Source organism: Oenanthe melanoleuca, chromosome 1A, assembly GCF_029582105.1.
Source record: "Oenanthe melanoleuca isolate GR-GAL-2019-014 chromosome 1A, OMel1.0, whole genome shotgun sequence".
NCBI lineage: Eukaryota > Metazoa > Chordata > Aves > Passeriformes > Muscicapidae > Oenanthe > Oenanthe melanoleuca.
In genome coordinates, this window is record NC_079334.1 from 27,997,860 (window position 1) to 28,019,405 (window position 21,546).

The following is a 21,546-nucleotide window of genomic DNA, read 5'->3' on the forward strand; positions in this document are numbered from 1 at the left end:
CAGGGTACAGGGGCTGAAAAGTGCTTTATAGAATAAGAAAAACAGTTGGAATGTTAGATGGATAACAATGGCAAGTGCCATTTTCTTCATTCAGGTGAATACAATAATTTTTTTAACCATTGTTCTTTTGTTTTCCATATTCTTCAGTGTCCACCAAAAATACTGCTTTGTGGGTGTCCTCTGGCCAAGTTCTGTGCAAGAGTAAGTAGAAGTCCAGGACATGTTTTTTTTGTTCTGGGAAGCATGGCACAGCATGGCCTGCTCACCTAGGCAAAAAAAGTGGCTTTTCAACACAGATTTTATCTTGCTGCTCCCGAGGGTGAGGATGGCAGGGAGAAGTATGGACAACCAGAAAAAAATGTGTATTCTGGGAAGTGCTTCTTTCTGGGTGTAGCTGAGCATTGTAGAAGCTCCCTCGTTTCAGGATGTGGTTTCTTGATTCCTTCTCACCTTTCAGTTGTCTTCTTGCTCCTCCTCTGAGAGGGCTGACCATTCTCTTGTGTTTCAGGAGCATCCTCTTCCCCCAGTTTCCCGGCAATGTACTTTGCCATTCTCTCCCATCTTTGACTGACCTTCAAGGTCTCTTCAAGCCTCCCGTTTCATTCCTATGCCTCCTTTGCAGGTCTCTGCCTGCCCATGGTACTCCCAGGTCTGTTCCCCTCATCTGCTGTGCAAAGAGGGCTAAAGGGCACTTTTAAACCTTTACTCTCTATGCATGCTGTGTCACCATGATTCTGTGCATGGTGATGCAGCTTTGTTGTATTTACAGAGCACTCTGACCTGTGCTTGTTGAACCTCTGTTGGTAATTAATGAGCAGCTCTGGGAAGATGATTCCTGATGTGGCACGTGAAGCTGTACTATGAGTTATTAACTCTGCTTTTGTTTTAGCCTGCCTGATCCTGTAAATGGAGATCTAGCATTGTGGAGCCCAGTGTTGACCTCTGAAAATTACTGACTAATCTTATTTATAGGTACTTTGGCACTGGTGTTCATATCAAGGGCTATGAAAAATAATTAGGTACTGCAGCTTTACTAATGGTTTAAGAGGTTCTCCTTGAATCTCAGTATGAGGCTGATCTGGTGCAGCTATCTTCTTGATAGTATCCAAGAGTATTTTTTTCTTTTTGAGTGCATCTTGTTTTGGCTCATTTCAGAAATCTGCTCTTAGCTCCAAGGTCTGCAATTGGTCTGCAATCTGCTGGTCTGCAATTAGTACCAATATTACAGTGCTATTACTGCACTGGTCTGAACTGCTATTTTTAGCTATGACATTGTTCAGGGTTTTGTTGCTTGGCTTATTTCTCTCATCATCAATCAGCAAGATGCTGAGTATAAAATAATGCTGTTTTTTAGAACAGCTAGTGCAGACTTATGGAGATACCAGTTAGCCAGGATTTACACAAATTTATCTTTAGGTGGAGACTGTGGTCCAGTCCCAGGCTGAAGGGCTCTGGTCAATATCTCCTTCTGATAGCTTGAAATGCTCAGTTCCTCTCTTGCCTGTGGGCCAGGGAGTGGGTTTACACTTAATCTGCAGCAAAATCAGCAATACTCAGCATGCTAACAAGTCATGTAGGTAACATCTGCCATAACAGAAACTGTGAACTCTCTGTCAGTAAACTAAATGCTATTAAGGTCTTATTGAGAAAGAGCCAAACACATGCCTTATGGTGGACCAGCAACAGGAAGCTTAATTTAATGAAAATTTGGGTAGAAACTAGGACATGTGCTGTATCTGAACCATACAGCTAATGTCTGAGTTCTCTCAACCTATATCTTCTGTTTGAATAGTAAAACTTTAGCCCTCTGGTGGTAGTAGTATAATTGAGTTCCAGTTAATATTAATCACAGATTGTGCAGCCTTTCCAAGTAAGTGGCAGCTTCATATTTCAAAGATTTTCTTTGAATGTCATTAAGTTTTTTTTTTTCCACAAATGAAGCTGTTTTGTCTTTTTCTTTCTCAGCACTATCATTAAAGAGAACTTGCTTTCTTTTACACTTCAAGATGTAAAAATTCACTGAGTCCAGTAAAGAAAAACCATGTAGCTATTGAAGATCCAGTCCTTGATTCTGAAGGAGAAACTTTTAGTACTTAAAATCCCAGAGAGCAGACCGGTCTACTTATAGATACAGGTTGAATGAGAGGTAATTAAATCTAAATTAGAAACACTGGCAGTTTTCATCTGTGATTTTATAACCTTAGAAAATACTTACTTAAGAAAGAAAAGGATCAGGGAACAGAACTAGAAAAACAGAAGTCAGGAGGCTACCTACAATATGGATATTCACTGCCTATACATACTAAGCAGGTCATCACAAAGTAGGATAAAAAGAGGATCAAAAAACAAATGGGAATTTGCCCTAAAATAAAGCTAGTTCTGGGGACAAATTTTCATAGAAAAAGAAATTATTCCTTTTGAAAAAATTCTGGGAGTGAGAGCATGGTATTAACCAGTTATGATGTTGCAATTAATTTTAATTGTTTTTTAATATTTGATAGAATTTAGAGTAGAGGTATCAATAATAAATGAGGAGTTTTTTTTCTATGAAATATGTTATTGTTTTACCTATACTGGCTAACTAATTTTTGCTTAAATCTCAGGAGTATTATGAAGCTTAATTCATTCACGTGAAAAGCTGTTTTTTAGAACAGTTAGTGCAGACTTATAAAGATACCAGTTAGCCAGTATTTATGGCTGAACATTGTGATGTTCACTTATAAAAGTCAAATGTATTCTTAGAGATCTGGTGAAAATGGTCCTGAACACCTCCAGTTATGGCAATCACAGTCTCTTTTCTCTGAGCCCCTTCCATAGGTAAATGAGAGACATTTATACCACTGTTAAGTGTCCTGTAGTCACTCCTGCAGAGGCTTGAAATAGTGATGTGGTTTTTCACCAGAATGAAAACCTGCCTTTCTTCAACAAGGAACTGCAGCTAACAGAACAGAAACTTTTATGAGGTCAGTTTTCCACTCCGATTACTGAGCTCCCTGCCCTCCACAGGAAAGCAGAAGAGAAACCCTCCTTCAAAACTTGGCTAATGACTAAATTGAGGCATAGGGACTTTTTTGAAATAGTTTTGGAAATCTCTCTTCTCTTTAGGGAAATAAATAACTTATTATTAACCTTGTTAGGAAATACTGCTGCAGATAATCGTCTCTTTCTTTCATTTCTAAATTGCTTAAATGTGAAAATTCTAGGCCTCAGTGACATGTCTTAGTAATTAATATAACTTCTCATTTCCCCTACTGTACAGCCTGCTTACCTTATGTATGCTGGATCTGCCAGCTTATTTCTAAATTTCTGGAAGTTGTGTACACCAGCTAGGGTATTTGTATATGTATTGGTACACAATATATATACCTCTTAGGTATTTTCATACCTCATGCTACCTCATCCCCATCTTGAATGCAGCTGATTAGGGCTTGTATCAGCAATAGTGTGGCCAGCAGGACCAGGGCTCTGATTGTCCCTTGTACTTGGCACTGGTGAGGCTGTCCCTCAAATCCTATGTCCAGTTCTGGGCTCCTCACTGCAAGAAGGACATCGAGGTGCTGGGCATGTCCAGAAAAAGGCAATGGAGTTGATGAAGTCTGGAGCACAGCTATCATGTGGAGTGGATGAGAGACTGGGATTGTTTAGTCTGGAGAAAAGGCGGCTCAGGAGAGACCTTATCACTCCCTAAGAGTACCTGAAAGGAGGGTGTAGACAGGTGGGGACTGACATCTTCAAAGTAAGAAGCAACAGGTTGAGAGGAAACAATCTCAAATTGCACTTGAGGAGGTTTAGATTGGATATTACAAAAAATTTCTTTTGTAATGAAAGGGTTGTCAAACACTGGAACAACCTGCTCAGGGAAATTGTTGAGTTGCCATCCCTGGAGGTATTTAAGAAGATATGTAGATGTGGCACTTCAAGAAGTGGTTTAGTGGTGCGTTTGCAGTGTTAGTTCAATGGTTGGACTTTATGATATTAAAGGTCTTTTCTAATCTAAATAACTCTGATTCTGTGATACAATGAGTGCCTTTGTTCTCTTTAATCTCCTTGTGTGTGTGCTTAGGAGGGCAGAAGGACAAGGAGGACTTCACAGGGATCACATGTGCATCTTGCTCTTCCTCTCACTGCCCCATGTCCCCTGCTTCCACCTCTAGGAGAAGGTGCACAGGGCAGACACCTCTCCTGCCACATTCCTGTGGCTCTGCTTTGAGCATTCAAAGTAATTTTATGCCTGATCTTACATTTTGAGGTCTTTCTTGGGCATTTTTGGATACCACAAGAAGGTGCAGTGTATGAGGAAACCAGGAGCCTACTGAAGTATTTTAGGAAATGAAAGGCTGATGATTTCTGTTGGGGTCCTCTAAGCTCCAGAATTGAGTACTGGGTATGGCAAGTCAGTCTACCTTTGTTCTGTGACAAAATACAATTTGGGGATTAATTTAATACTGTTCAGGGAGACAACTCCAGCTGCTTCTAATTTCCTTACTAGGAGCCCATCTGTCTAGTTGTCAGGATGTGATACAGTTGTATTACTAGTTGCATTGATTCATATTCTCTTTTTCTAATGATGCATAGAGATCTATTACCCATATGTTCTTTCCAGTGAGTGTATCTGCCTTTCATAGAGTCTATCCTGAGGGATTATTGGGAAATGGATAGGACTCCTTCAAGCAGACTGCTAATCTATGAAAAGATCCTGAGGAGGGAGCTGGGAAATTGTTTCTCTTCCCCATGGTCTTGTGTGATATATGAGCATTTGAGTTCTCTCTAAATGGGTTTTGACTTCTTTTTTTTTAATTTCTTCATTCAAAGATTTGTCACACATATCTTTGTCCTATTTCTTTTGCAGCTGAGCAAGTTCTTCAGTATCATGTCAAGACTAGAAAATAGTGTGTTGGGTAATTCTCAGTGCAGATTAAAAAACGCTAGGGAGAAATATATTGAATATTCTTGTCTCATTTACATAAAAGCAGTGGTTGCACTCATGTGCCACTGGGGCCTCAGTTAAACTCTGAAATATGACAAAGAATCAGCTTCTGCTCATTTATGTATTTATTTCATTTGAGTTCATTTGCTACCATTTGCTGTTACTTCCACATTAGAGATGTTTGCAATGAATTGTATTCTGACTTGCTCCTTAGTTGTTCCACTAAGGACTAAGCAATGTACAACACTGTCAAATGGGGCATCTCACTTTAATCATATTATACTGTGTTTTGCTTTCTTACTGAAGGATATTAACTGTTCATTATCTTTTTGAAATACTGATGTTAACCCTAAGTGGACTAGGATCCTCATGGTAAGAGAGAAATCCTCTCTCAGGCCATATTGCCACAGAAAAAACATAAATGTGCTCAAGCTCATTGTTTTTATTGTTCAAGAGAACAACTGTTTGGATCTGCTGGACCATTTGCTTGCAGTGGCTAGAGCAGAATGGTGTGTGATGGGATCCAAGATATGGTGTTTATCAGTGAGGCTGCTCACCACTGTCACACAGCCTTATATCTTCTGGTTTCATTAACCTGCTGATTGCTAGATTAGAAAAATGCTTCATTACACTTGTGACTTTTAGTATGCTTCTTTGACCTGGGCACATTGGCATGATAGTAAGCAATACTTTCTGTACAGAAATGGAAAGTTAACATTCTTTATCTTAGTTTCCCTTGGCTGAAGCAGAGCCATGACACAGAACTTACCTTGTACAATACTTGGACTTTGAATATGCATTAGTTCTTATGTACATGAAACTTCTGTATGTGAAAATGCTCTCCCTTATTCTGACAAAGTATTTTAAAATGCTTAATTCTTCCCTGATTTCATTTTTCCAGAGTTCTTACCATGATAGAATTAAAGAATAAATTTTCTTGTTTGTTTTTGTTTTTCTGTATTTATTAGTTGTACTTAATGAAGAAAGCAAACTACTTAAAGGCACATAGGAGTTCCCAATTTGGATCACACTGATAGCTCATTAACACTAGTTATGATCACAGCTAAGGGCATCTGAGAAAAGTATAGTAACATATACAGCATAGAGTGTACTTCACAACTTGTCTCCACAAAAATAAGCTTCTTAATCTTTTCTGTCTGCTCCCCTTTCCCCCTCCAATGCTGAGGATGTACTTTTTAATATTGCTTTCAAATTTTCTGTTTAAAAGCTGTTATTGTTCCTGGGTTGTTCTCATACAGAATCATTTGTGTCCTTCTCATTCCCCTGTATGAAGCCATTTCTTAGCCCTGCAGGTTAGGTCCTGACCATCTGGGCAGGCTTCAGGTGGCAGCTGATCCCCAGGGAGCTGTGACAGATATAGGACGTCCAAGAGGTATCTGTGAAGGGAAGGGGAAATGTCCTTAGGACAGAACAGCACCCTGCAAGAAACGTATGAATAAATAGAATCAACATAGCACAGCAAAGATACAAAATAACAAATTGGGCATGATGGAAACTTCTTTCTGAGTTTTATATTCTCAGAATATAATTCTGTCAAGGGACAGAATGTCTCAGGCTGAGTGGAAATGCTTTTGCTGCCTGATACTCTGTGGAAAATCCACCAACCTCTGGTGAACATTTTCTTACCAGCTCATGTTCAACACTCCTTGCTGCTCTGCCTGTGAGTCAGGAGCTCACAGCCCAGTGTTGGCATTTCCCATCATCCAAGTGAATTTAACAGTCTTTAAGGTGCTTGATCTGATCCAGACCATTCAACAGCTGAACACAGAGGTCATGGTCTTCATTTTCTCAATGCATCAGGTCTCTCTTTACACATTGCTGTTGTCAATAGACAACAGCAATGTGTTGAAACATGTGCCATGCAGGAAGGCATCTCTGCAAGAGATGAGCCTGGCTGCACTGTAGGGGCTGTGCACTTCAATTAGTCCAGCTAGGAGGAAAAAAAACCAATGGAATCAGGTATTTTTGTAGATTCTTGTAAATAAACAGAATTCTGTCAGTCAGGCAGTAACCTAGGGCAGTGTCCTTGTTCACATACCCAGTGCTCTGGGCGACTCCCTAATGCTTCCTCTGACAGCTGCTTCTATCACCTCCTGCTGCACTTGTTCATCTATGCTTAAGGCGTCTCAATGGCTGGAGAGGTACAAGCCACCCCTCCAGAATTCCATGCTGAGCTGTCACTCAGACATTTCTGACCAAAGCATTTCTCTGCAGAGCTTTACCATTCAAGGTTCAACAGCCTTTGGCCTTCCCCAGTCTGGGATGGGAGTAGGGATGAATACATACATCTCTGTCAACAAACATCTGTCAAGCTTGCTGGGCCCCAGGGGAGCACTTTGTCACTTTAGCTCCTTCATATTTTTCTACATTGATGTGAATTTTTGATTTTTGGCGTTTTATTTTAATCCTTTTGGGAGACTAATTATTTGCTCATAAAGGGAAGTGGTACTACTGTCCCCACTGGTTTTGTGGAAGGTGTAGAAGTTTCTTCTGAATTACCTGGAAGATTGATTACTTCCAGCCATAAATACTTCAAGCTAATTGCTTTACAAGCACCTGACTTTATTAAATTCAATAAGAACTTTTCAGATTATCAAATGATAAAAAATATTAATTTTATCAATTTCTCATCACTCTTATAGAGACACTACTCTAGAAACATAAAAAGTATGTGCATCTCTCAGAGTTTCAGTTTTATTAGAAGTGTTGAGTATTATCTATTAAAACAGAAGATTTGTGGACACTCATTAGAAACTCAGAAGCATTCAATGAAAGGGTAAATTAACTGGTACACACTATGTATTTCCCTTTCCCTTTGCTCTCTCCTGACTGGTAGGAGAGATGGATGTTATTTCCTAGACAGGTGTATCTTGTATATCAATCCCTTTAGAAATATTTTCTATCTGAAGAGAAATATTCTATTCAGAATAGAACTGTGGCTTACAGTGTCTTGAATAATGTTGGATACTTTTCATAAATATACAAGAGCCTGCTTCTATCTTTGCTAAAGATGTTTTCTAGTTCTGTTACAGTGTTGCTAAAAGCTATTTTCATTTAAATGGCCTTAAATGAGGCAGTTTTTATAATGACTGGAGAGCAAGAATACCAAAACAATGTACCATTAATACATACCCCAGACACATTCATATAATCTAAAGATATTTCAAGGATCTAGTTAGATTTGGCATCTTTTAATTTGAAGCTTAACATTGATCTGTATTCATGCCACAATTAACTTGGACTGTTACTAATGAATTCTCTAAACAGATTTTTGTGCAAGTTTGTTTCTACCCAACGGCTTGGAGCAGGGGAGTGCTGGGGAACTAGGCAAGCAGTTGCTATAATAATGTCTGGGACTAATTGCCTCTTAGGGCTTGACTTTGTTAATTGCTTTGTTTTCATCAGCTTCATTGTTTTTGTTGTTGTTTTGTTTGGTTTTTTTTTTACCAGAATCAGAGCCAGAAAATATGTAAGCAATCAAGCAGATTTGCTTTTGAAAAGCATCATCTATTGGTCATCTTCAGCCTGTGCTGAGGCAATGGTATCTTTGGGCTGCTGTTCCTGCTGTAGCTGAACTTTATGATTTGAGTGAGTTGTTTCTGCCAAGACACTCCACAATATTAATTAATTTTTAGCTACATCAAAGTTTGGGGGCAGGTTGTACAACTTCAATACAGTATTCAGCCATATTGCATCTTCTCTGCCAATTTTTGTACATAGCAGCCATGAATCAGACCTTCCTAAATAGTGAGATTAAAGACAGTGACTTTTTTTCTCTTTGCCCTCTGTTTTATGAGGTGTCAGATGGCATTCATGACAGTTTTTAGCTTTGTAATCACAAATGTACACTATTAAAGAATATAGAACCTGAGAATCTCACTTGGTTTTATCATTGCAGGACTGGGAGCTTTGAGAAACACTAAATGTCAGGAAATTTATCTAAAATCATGATAGTTGCTAGGGCTGTGATGGGACAGTAGAGCCCTCCCTTGGTTCTATATGCAGGCCTGCTGGAAGGCTTACACATCTCTCTCAGTGATATCAAGGGATCAAAGTCTAGTGATTGAGGCCTCCAGACCCAAGAACACAAGAGTATATAAGCCAAAAGTGGCAGACAAGTCAATGACACTAAAGAAACACACACCTTGAGCATGGTTCCTTGGAAAGGCTGTGTGGGATCCCAGCCACTGCTTACTCTTATCTCTCTTCGCTAGCTGTCGATGGATGGGGAGTTGAGGGAGCTACCTCCTTCTCAGCTGTACACAGTCCCTGCCAAAAACTGATCACTTAGCCCATGTGCAGCTGCACTGTAGAGACAGCTGGTGCCATGAGAACTCTTACTCTTGGTGTAGGAAAGGTCATGGTCTGACCTAACCTTTCTGGGCAGAAGCACAGTATTTATCTGCCCTTCAAGAAAACAGAAGAAAGTAGTATCTGAATGTCCTCTCTGATAGTGAGTGTAGGGATTTACTTGTTCTTCATGGAGAAGTTCCCAAAGCTACTATTACCAAGTTAGAAAAGCAGTGTTTACAAGTCAGAGCTCCTGGTGGCATTCAGAATTCTCACCTGCTTATTGGAGTGACTGCAGTCTGAGTTACGGGGGCACAAGAATAAAACCTGAAATTAGTAATAGTGGCACATTCTGACCCATTTAAGATTTCATAGCTGCCTACAATGAGAAACTGAAACCAAAGGGATGCTGTTAACATTGTATAATTCTTATGCAATGGCCAAATAGGAGAATGATTGATTGACTGGAGCAAGTGTCAAGAGCAAAATTATGCTTGCATTCCACAGAAATAAAATGGAAGTTGTTGTCTTTTTAATTTCCATGTTTGCATCAGATTTGAAATTGGTATTTCCTAACACGATTTAAATAGGCTGTGAATATCCTTATTTGATTTTAAAAACCTGATTATTTTATCCCAAGGAAGAGCTGTGCATCATTTGAATGACACATGTTCCAGGAGCTGCCTGTCTTCTGCTGAAAAGTCATTAGACTAAGAATGAGGAATGGCATACATTAGAAACTCATGCAATTTCTCTACTCTAGCTTTACATTCTGCCGCAGCCTTAGATGCTGAGCTTCAGTCTAGATCCATTTCTTGAGGATCCTGACAGTTTTATGTTTAGTTACTCATGCTGACATTGCTGAGCCTCTTCTCTGTAATCTAGTGCTATGCAGGATGCTCCTACCCTGGGAGAAATGTGAAGGCAGTTGCCTAAAGAGCATGTGTGTGAAAAAGCCATTTCCTTTATGGGTACTGCAGTCTCACTTCCTTAATCTAGATGCATACAAGTGGAAATTGTCAGTATTATGCGCAGAACTCAAATGTACTCTCTTCAATCAACCAAGCTAAGACTTAATGACATGTACTAAAAAACACAGCCCCAGCAATCAGGTATCTGTCAGTTTATGCATTTTGGTTATGATGTGCTCTTTGGTCTATCAGGCATGTGGAGTCCTGTGTTTTGAAATTAGGAGAAGTTGAGACATAAGCATTTAGAGTCAGATGTGTTGATTATTCAGAAAGTTTGATTTCCCCGCCCCCAATGACACTTTAGCTACACTTTAGCATGTGCTGTTCCTGACTCTCCATCGACATCTGTGTGCCAACAATCAGCTACTGTGTGGTGCTTGTGGAAGTGGGCTGCCTAGAGGGAAGGATGTCAAGGAAAAGAGGCACAAACTGCATTTGATATGCAAAAAGGGCTTGAAAGGAAGTGGCTGATCATTGTCTTCTGCTTCTGGGCTGTCAGATGTGCCTGCTTAGATGTTACCTTTTTTTTTCCCAAAGCTACTAAATGGGTAGAGTGATGGAAACTTTAATATTACCAAGAAACTGAGAAGATCTGGGCCTCTGCTGAGATTTGCAGGAGATATCATATTTAGTATATGCCTGGAAGATATTTTTGTGGTGAATTGTCTGTTCTTCATATTGGATCCAGTGGGAATGCTTGGAAAAGACAGTTGAATCTGAGAAGATTAAAGAAAATCAAAGAGAAAAGGGGAGAATTAGGCAAAATAATGGGAGATTTATCAGTCTGAAGAAAGCTGGCTTTTTTTCAAAAAATTAGGTATCTTTAGGTAAAACAAGGAATCTCATACCAAGCGTGTTACAGGTAACTGCTTTTTTTGATGTTTTATGTGACATGGATTGTTTTTAACACTCTGGCAAAGTTGTCTCTATATTCTCTAAGTTTTGCTCAAAAACAGTTATAGTCAATGATATTCGTGTAACTGTTTGCTTGTTTCCCTTGAAAAAATGGGAAAATACTTAGGTGTTTCTCCTTGTGGATTTGATTTGTTCATGTTAAGTGCAAGCCAGTCCTCTCTGAGGCTAGTTATTTTGCTAGAAGGGCAAATATTTTTCTATGGATTAATCAGATGAAGATACTGGGAAAAACTGGAGTACTGCAGTCAGGTCGAAGGATGCTGGTTGTCTCCATATCCATGCCTAATTTAAAGACTCAGACAATTGGTAAGCTGGAGACAACAGATGTTTCAGCAATGCATATTCCAGTTATGACTAGAATAATTCATATCTAAGTGTGACATGGTGATCTACATCAGAGAGGTGCTTTGTGTATATGTCAGAGTCTTGTTAACAGGTGCCACTGGGCTGCTCTGTGGTAAACTTTCCTCTTGTAGCAGCAATCCCCAGCATGTGGCACAAAAGTAGCCAGAGATGGCCAGTTAGTTTGTGGGTTTGAGATCCCTGAGGAAACAATTGGGAAGAGGCTGAAGGCAAGTTTAGCTGCAGTGGAACCCCTTGTAGCAGCCATTTGGCTGCTTCTGAAGGCTGAAGGATGCATCTCCATCTATATTTGCCCATTTTTTTTTATAGCAGTTCAGGTAAAGGAAATATCTTTGTGTATGTAAAAGTTTTGACATCTGAGTGAGGAGCCTTACAAATGCTCTGTTTGCAAAGGACTGCTTTGTAGACTCCAGCCTTCTGCAGATCAGCTAAAATCTACCAGTCTGTTTTACCTACATATCTTTGCCTTTCCTTATGCCTGGGTGCGAGTTTTTACTAGACAAGAACCCAAGTCACAGACTCAAAGACTTGCAGCTGAATTTTTTCATTGACTCATCACATCCCTGTTGATAATCCATCTGCAAATAAGATAATTGTCTGTAATTTGGGGTGTCTCATCTAATGACCTCATTTTTCAGCTCTAAAAAATGGGATTAATGCAGATAACACAAGGATATTGAGTAGAAATACTCACTGTATCTAACTATTGAAGAGCTGTTTGCAGGTGTAGTGTGCTTTTAAATGGCTAATTTGCATTACTTAACAATACTTCTAGCCCTAAAAATTCAATTGTCCCAACCTAAGCTTTAATTCTAACTTCTACATGGAGAATAGTTTTCCAGTTATGGCTGTAACTTGCCACATGCTCTCATCTGAGCCACTTATTAACTTTTGACAGTGAATTGAGTTTAGTCTCATCTGTCTTAGTAGCTCAGATGTTCCTAGACTTTATCCTGAAAACTATTGTACACAGTTAATGTAGTAAATCCCCACTTTACCACAGCAATTTTCCCATATCAAGCAGTTGAGGCTGAGAGCCCTACTCAGAAAACAGGGATGGAAGTTTAAAAAACAGTATATGCCATACTCAGCAGGAGGCTTTCTTGACTGGTGGAAAAGAGTTTTGATTGATTGCTTGCTCAGGCAATGGATCACCCTTTGCAGGTATCACAGAGATGCAGAGAGCCTTTCTCCAAAGAAAGTCGCTTCTTTTTCAGTTCAGATATACCCTGTAATGGCATGTGCTTCATCTCTGCATATATCACAACACAGTGAACTACAATAACACAGGGTTTTCCTTCTTCTTGGTTTCACTGGCTAAAGTTCCTTATGCATTTACTTAGAACAAGTGACAGAACAGTCTGTGGAAAGTAGCACAAAAATGCTGATCATTATCTGTAATTTTCCTGTGCTGTTTATCACTGTTTTATAGAAGTGATTTCTTTTGTGAGACAATTTCATGCCTTGCTAATTTCTAATGTATCTTGCTGCATCTTCAAATGTACAATTTTAGCAACAAAATCCTTCTCAGTTCCCAAATTTTACAATAGTCAATATACTCCAGTGTGAATATCATTAGGCTTTTGAATCTATCAATCTACTGCGTTGCCTTTTAAATTTAATTTTCTCTAAATACTCAGTTCCCTATACCAATACATGATTGATGATACTTCTGCAGCCTGGCAGAATCCAAATACTTGGTTTAGCAAAACTTCACTTTTTGAGGGGGTCACACTGGAGGAACATACTGTCAGAAGGAGTTTGGGGCATTTCCCCATTTCCTTCTCCGTGCACATACTGAAGTGTTTCAGCATTCATTGGGCTGTGCTGAAACCATGTCTCTCTCTATAAGAAAAATTCCTACTCCAACTTTCCCTACCCAAAGCTGACACAGAGCACACTACCATTATTCCTTTCATCCTCCTGCCAAGTTTTGGTTTTTTTCAGCTCAGCCTGAATGTCTGCTGTCTGATGTTTCTGCCATGGGATGTGTGCTTTGCAGTAAACAAGATTTGTTCATATGTCTCCAGGATAAATTACCTGTAGAAAAATAACCATTGTTTGAAAAAGCTAATTGCACTTAGTCAGTCTAAAACACACTGGTTAGCGTGTCTCATTTCAGAGCTGGAGATGTGTCTGAGCCCCTTGCTCTGCTCTCATGTCAAAGGCTGTTCCTAGTGAGTGCCTCTGGAAAAGCATATTGTATGCTCACATCTGATACTAGTTAAATTTCTTAGCAGTTCTGAATGTTGGTGACTGAAAAGCTAGAACCCCATGAACCTAATTGTCCTTGTATCATGGGCAGTGCTTCTAGACATACCCTTAAATCCAATAATAGAATTTCTTTGTTCACAGATGAAAACACACCTTCTTGCCTACCTGCCCACCTTGAACTTCTAAGTAGGAAGAATTAGGAGAGACACTGTGTTAGATTTATAGTAAATCTTGGCCGTGCATGTATGATGCAATTATATGTCAGGCCAGACAATAGCTGTATTATGTCACCCCAATTAAAAAATGGACTGTCATATCAACAAGCTACTGCCTATCATGATGTCAGTCTGCACAATGCCATTGATTTGGCAGACATTTAACCTAAAGAATTATAACCTCTTTCCTCTTGATCACTTTATTAAATCCAGACTGATCTTTCATCTGAAATGTCAAGGAATCTGCCAGCAGTTTAGCAATTAATGAGAGTAATGACCTGCTGTAAAACAAACAGCAGTGAATTAAAAGTATAGGTCATGTCTGCATTTGCCAACAAGATAGTTAGCTTTTTTCACCTGTTCTTAATGCTCTTCTTTTAAAAAAACACTAAAGAGAGTCTGTTAATTGCATTTGAACTCAGGTTCCTTTTTAGTGCTTAAAATTTTGGCTCATAAATTAGGACAGCTTATGTTAAGTCTGCTGTAGCAATTCTGGCCCTAAGCTTTTTACTGTGCTCTTCGAAGATTTCTGCCCCTGCTGCTAGGATTGCTTGACTAATCATAGAGCAGTTGCAGATCTGCTTAAATCATAGCTGGAAAGACCACATCATTGCTAGGAAAGATCAGAACTGATGCCATTTTACATTAATATGCCACAGTGATACAGCATCATCTTCCCTAGAAGCTGACCCAGTCCTGTGAGGAAGGAGACAGGCATTTAAATGGGCAGATTGTCAGAACAGAAAATGATTTTAAGCTTTTTTAAGCTCATCTATATCTACTAATGAGTCAGAGCTTTAATTCCAAATGAATGAAACAGATAATCTGACAGAGTTTTATACTTACGCAGTTAAGGGCTAAATTCTTAAAAATACTCAAGTTATTTTGATGGTAGAACTGAAGCCCCTGAATCACTCAGACTTTGCAGTGTTGGACCCAAAACACTGTACTTCCATTAAAAATTTTATAAAACTCAGACACTATCTGTAAAAAATGTTCAGTCAAAAAACGTGCATAATCTGAGTGAATGTATTGTTTCCACTTCACGTTTATAATCAAAAGGATTTTAAAGGTTAAACACTTTACATTTTTGGACAAATACGGATGTGAAACTTATATCAAAATTTTACAGCACTTCTGCTTTCCTTTTGTGTTGACACAGGCCACAGGTCAGATTTTATCTGCATAAAAGATAAGAAAGATCCCTATTGCAGTACCAGGGAAAATGGGTAAAGGTGTAATTTAAGTCAGAGGCAAAACTCTTGCTTAGTTTAGTGAAATCAGGCTTTTCCTAGTGTGTTTAAGAATATATTAGTTCTTTGCAAAATTATTCTTTTTTTTCCTTTAGGATAAAATGCCAGAAAATCTCCCACAAATGTGAGGAAAAAGAGTCACTGTACTAGCATAAGCTTGTAAACACCACTGGTGACATTATTGCTTGAACAATGTGGGTTTATTAGCTTGGATTATTCAGCATCTGAAGATACACTGGTTGTTTCTCTTATGTGTATTAATATAAAAGCCAAAACTAATATATATTAGATGCTATAGGGGAGAACCTTGGAGCTCCTTGCACACAAGCTGCAGTTTCTTGCTTGTTCTCCTAGAGAATTAAAGGCCTTTTAAATTTGTTTTTGAAGTGTTGGGCCTTTTCTGTGCTATCATCTCAGACCTTCCAGCTGGTGGCACTGTCAGCATACCCCTTGGCTCCCAGCTGTTCTTCTCATCCCTCCTGTTGTATGGCCCCTTTCTCTCTTGTGGGGCAGAGGACAGACTCTGTGACTCTTTTAAAACACAGTTTCTTGGTCAGTACCTTCATACCAGTTCAGAAAGACCACAGAATGGTTTGGGTTAGAAGGGATCTTAAAAATCATCTGGTTTCATCCAATCCTCCTGCCATGGGCAGGGACATCTTCTATTAGACTAGGTTTCTCAGTGCCTCATTCAGCCTGGTCTCTTCCAGGGATGGAGAGTCCACAACTTCTCTGGGCAACCTGTTCCAGTGTCTCACCATCCTCATTGTAAAGGGCTTCTTCCTAGTGTCCTATCTAAACCTGTCATCTTTAAGTCTAAGAAGGAATTAAGATGTTATAATCTAAGGATATAATGGTCAATAGCTGTTTTGGCTGTAATGCTGGCCAACCTTAGCTGTTGTGCTATCCCAGCTGTGAGATTTACAGGGGTTTGTGAGCATCTTTGGATTTCAGATGGTGCTTTTCATGCTGCTTTTATCTGTTAAAGAGCTGTATGTTTTGTGCTGTGAGACATTTCCTGACTACTCAGTAGAAATATCTGATTAATTAGATATCATTAGGTTAAATATAGTTAAATACAGAAACACAGGTAATTGCTTCAAAGATGATGCTTGCATAAATAATATTTTCCTGTTGCTTTTCTTTCTTCCTAGTTCAGCTGTTGAAATACAACTTTTTCTTTGTTTTGCCAAGGAAAGACCCCACACAACAAGGAGACATAGCTAGAAATCAATCATGCACAGATGTTGTCAAATGAAAGTGTGAGAAAATGAGAAAAAGAAAATAGTTTTTTCAATACCTTTTTGAAATCTAGTAAAGGGTCCTGAGTCTGGTGAAGTTCAGACTTGGCCATTTACCACAGAAATAGTATATTGGCCAAATACCATAGAAAAACTTAAAAAAAAAAAAGGTACTTCTAACAAGGAATTAATGTATTTTCTCTTTATATGTGTGGCCTTGCTTCTGCTGAATAGATAGGATTTTGGAGATGTCCAGTAGTAATTTATGCCTGGTTTGTACCTTATTGCATGGAGCTTCACATCCAGCTGGGTTTATCTGGTATGTTGTATTTAACTGGTGTCTGCATTTCATTTATCAACTCATAATTTTTTATGCACATAAGTGTGGTGAAAGGCATGCCAAAAGAAATATCCACATTAGGATTGAAACGATTCACTAATATGAAAGACCAAGATATATCAACATCATTTGTATTCACGCACACGCTAAATAATTGTGTTTTCAGAATGGGTATATTATGGCTTCCTGATTCTGAAATAATTGCAAGCCTCAGCTATAGCTGAATTATTAGTTGCAGCAATTTAGCTCTGCCAGAAATGTTGTGAATATATAGACTGTTAATGTGGTGTGGGGCAGCAGTGAAATCTGTGGCTGTGCTGATTATTCACCTTTCCAGACAGCAACATTCATCTTTTTGTCAGTATTTGCACCCCCCTACCTCTGTAAAACTGGGAAATACTATTAAAATCAGATCGTTGTTTTCAGTATTTTTTTAATTGAAATCATTATAATTTTTAGTTTTCTGAGATCTTGTATGCCACACCCATGCTCATGCACCCTGGTGTGTCCTAAGGCTTTCAGCGCTCTTCAATACTGTCCCCAGTAGGACTAAAATGTGCCAAAAGCAGTTTGTTTCATTATTATATTTTGCTCACAATTTGCTTTCTTTGGTTTTTCTCAAAATGGTTAGCACTTATAGCTTTTTTTTATATTTTTTTGTCTGAAAATTGTAGCGCAAGTAACTAAAATAGGAATTTAAATAAGTTTAAGTACTTCATTTGGACACATTTGCGATTGGCTCATTCATAGGTGATAATCAGAGCAACTAGTATTGTAGTCACCACCAAAAACTATGATAAAATTAACTTTTTTTTTTTAAGGAAAAAAAAAAAAGTATGTTTCCCAGTGAAGATAAAAGCCTTCTAAGTTTAGAGAGGTTGCTTGGAAGTCACTTCTCACCATACCTTAAAAAAAATGAAGGCCATTGCTCCCTGTCTTAAGCAAGGGACAGCAAAGAAAGACAACCACGTTCTTGCACTTTGTGTTTTCAGCTGCAGCATGGGGTCACCAAACCTGCTAACTTGCCATTCAGCAAAGACCTGAGCTAGCTTTGGCTACAGGATTTTCGCTGCCCCAGATAAACATGAACACTGGCATGCTTCATTGCCTGGGCTGTACCATTGAGCATGTCCTCTACAGCTTTTTACCTTCTGCAGAAAATATCTAAGATAGTGTCTGATCATATAGGATACATATTTTGTTTCTTTTTCCCTAACTAAGGAGAATTTATATTTTTAGCCTTTCTACCACTGAATTTATTAACATTTTTTTCTGCATTAAAATGAGTAGATGTTCAGCTGCAGCTTTTACCCAGAGAACTGGTATTAATCATCAGTGAATTACACAGTAGTGATTGAATTTATCAGAGTATAATGCCAGGACAGCATGTTTCATAGCTTTTTTTTTCCTTTCATTTTTCTGTAATGAAGGATAAGAGGAATATCTGTAGGTGGCAATAGTACTGAAGCTGTAGCCATGTGCTATTTGGGAGTTTTAATGGGTAGGTTATCATCAAATTAGCTTTCTGCAATTCTGATTCAATAAACTGCTTTAGTGATGCTGTAGACTGGGGCAGTGTGGTCCCTAATATCTGACTGCAAATCTGAGTACCAGATTCTCCACACCACCAGCAGTACCTACCTTAGACAAAGCCATGAATGGCTTTCAAAATTTCAGTGTTTGTCTGTGTAACTATTTATTGATTGATTTTGAATCACTGAGTGCAGACATGGATTTCTAGTAACAGCACTGTGACATCTGTATCATTAGCATGATGATAATGTGCAGTACAAGAAGTTATAATAATAGTCACAAATTACAGATTTTTTCAATGAATTGGAAGGATAAAAAGTGGTGTTTACCCAAAATAAAATGTACCATTTATATGAAGCCCAAGTTCTAGCTTGCACCTGCTTTTCTGAGGTGAACTGATGGTGCTGATGCGTAGCAGCAGTATCTGGAGAGTGTAATGGTACCTGTGCAGCTTTGAGGATAGGTGAGGGAGAAGGGGTGACATGAGCATGAGCACCAGCACAAGGCACTCTGTTTGTGGGCTTGTCCACTGTGAGTTTCAGGTATGCTCAGGACAAACCTTAGGAATCTTCTATATGGGCTGCTGGAACATGGAATTGCTGGAAAATACTCTTGGAGGTGCAGCTGGGTCCATGGCTTATGGATTTGGAGCAACATGCCAGGTGTTTACAGGGCATTCAGTGGATTGCATAATGCCTTTTGCAATTCTCTTCCTGAGTAGGAACACAGCTAAAGTGTCAAAAGTAGCTACTTCATTTGGTCATTGTACTATGATACACTGGATTTCCCATTCCAGTGGATAAAGACCAGCTAGGATTACAGAAACATTGCAAACAACTGCACAAAGTAACAAACAGTTCTTAATTTGCAGTCTAACAATTCTTCTTCTTTGTTATTACTTGGGTTATTGGCCCACTGAAAATTAAATAAGGTCTTTCTTTGACACCAGTAGTTTGCCATAGATGAGACAATGCTAACTGAATAGAAAAACCTAAGTTCTATTTATGGTCTTTTATCTGTGATGAAATTTTTATTAAATTCCTCACAAAATGGGAAAATGATACATCATTAAAAATTCTAATTTCCACTAGATTAACTCTTCGTCCAGAATATTATTTTCTGAGGGAGTCTAATTTATGCATTCCTACTACTTTGCTGACTAGCAGTAATTCAAAATGAAGAACATTTTGGCAGAAATTTAATCATTACATTTGAATGCCCATTGCTCAGAGAAAATTGTCCCTGTAATTGTTCTACCATGTTGACTGGTATTTTAATTACAGCTCTTCTGCTTATCAGGGTAAATCCAGGGACCATTTGTTGAGCACCTGAATCCACTGCCTAAAATGTTGGGAAAATAAACTCTGTGTAAAATGTAAAAGAGTTATTTGAAATAAGGAAATAGTTCCAAGTGCCAAACTAACATGTGAAATCAAAGCAAAAGTGAGTCAGCTTGTTGTGACTCTTGGAGCAGCAGGTGAGGTGGGGACTCTGTGACCTACTTTGCTGCTCTGATCTATTAGATTAGTCATCCCAGTAGCCAAACCCCAAAATTCCACATCTGTTGGCATTATTACCCAGGTGATAGTAGAAGAAAGTCCATTTCAAGCACATCTGTGATTTCTCATGCTATGATTCACTATACCTGACTAGACTTGTTCTATAAGGTTAGCATATTTCTGTCCTCAACATACTTCATCCCTGTTTTTTCAATTATTTTTGTTCTGCAGCCTCAAATAGTCCAGGCCTTTAAGAAAACTTTTATGGTAGTTGAATTCAGTAGTCATGCAAGGAAAAATCTAGCAAAGACTAAGCCTGTATACCTTTTATTTTATTTTTGATCCTAAATTATCTGACCTACCTTGTACCATAGGCCTTCTTTCTCAGCAGACTTAGAGTTCAGCCTTATGAAGGAACCACGTTACAGCTCCAAAGGTTAAGAAAAACAAGCATCCAACACACATAAGAAGAATTTTATAACAGTAGTGGTGGGTGGAAATGAGGTTTAAAACCTTACTGTGAACCAAAGATCAGACACCAGTTTCTGTTGTCAGGGTTCGAATTCAGTAATAGAACTATGACCTCACCTGTCCTCAATTACCTTGTTGCATAAAGATCATAAAAAAGGGAGAGTCTTGAAAACTGTCTTTGCTGTCATTGTTGGGCAAGGAATTACTGTGTTATTTAGAAGTGGAGGCTGACTTCTCTGTATGTATGTACATGCTTCAGATCTGTGCTATTGTGTTTGTGGGGTTTTTAATATGATGACTTATAAAGGTCAAGAGACAGTTAAAAATCTTGACTGAATTACACAGGTTACTCAACTGCTGAGGAACCTGGGTGCACCCCAACCCATGCCAATTGTGCTACACAATGTACATAAATGGTTTACAGGCCACCAGTGAGGTTCTCAACACTCATGGTGCACTTTTCAGTTTTACAGCATGGGCTGATCATACACATAAGCCACAGGGTTTATAGGGGACATCAAAACATCTTTCAGCAAGTTACAAACTTCTGTGTTTGCAGCTGGACATTCCAGCTCCTTGTCCTGTAGCTCCAGAAGAGATGGTCCTTCCTGGGCCGTGGTGGGCACTGGGCCCAGGACAAGCACTCTAGGAGGTGTGGTCCCAAGCTTTCTCCATGACAAGCATCTGTCTTTTGCCATGCTCCAGGTTATCTAAGGGAAGGATCAGGAGATTATGTTACAGCTGTTGGGAAGGATGGCACAGTCCCCTGGCAGAGCTAACCCGTGACTAACAGCACTCGGTTACCACCTCCCCATCTGAGCCACCCTCCAGGTACGGTGCTGTCCAGCTGATGGAGCTTGCAGCCCCCTGAGTGCCCTGCACAGCCCCACTGCCACCCTCAGAGGCTGCTGGCTCTGCAGGGCAGCCAGGAGTGACTCTGGGTGCTGCTGCACGCTCCACGCTGTGTGTGCCGCAGGCTGCTGTCTCACAGGCTCCTCTCAGCAGCCCAGGGAGCTCAAAGCAGGAGCTCTACCCCAAGAACCTCAAAACAACAATGCTTGTGACTTAAAAAACAGTGTGCATTTTGCTTTGAGGAATGCAAGCATAGAGCCACTGTTTGAGTTTTCCTTCTCTCTTCTGTTGCTCTTCCCATGCTGCTGCTGACTCCCCTGTACTATTCCACATCCTATCACTTTCTCCTCCACATAATTCCAGATCATTGTACAAGACATGGGTTAAAAATAAAGCTTTCCAGAGGAGAAACATGTTTGCAACAATGAAAGCCAATGTAAA

General features: G+C 39.3%; 1 protein-coding gene across 2 annotated transcripts in view; it reads left to right on the forward strand.

Annotated features, from left to right (window-relative positions):
- The window catches only part of TMCC3 (transmembrane and coiled-coil domain family 3), a 132,047-nt gene that overhangs the window by 50,823 nt on the left and 59,678 nt on the right, over nucleotides 1-21,546 (forward strand). Inside the window, exon 1 of one of the 2 annotated variants that reach the window (XM_056510164.1) lies at nucleotides 10,905-11,071. The exons of the other annotated variant lie outside the window; for it this stretch is intronic. The gene's annotated coding sequence lies outside the window, so the exon portion shown is untranslated. Of the gene's footprint in view, nucleotides 1-10,904; nucleotides 11,072-21,546 lie in introns of those variants that run through there. 2 annotated transcript variants of the gene reach the window in all.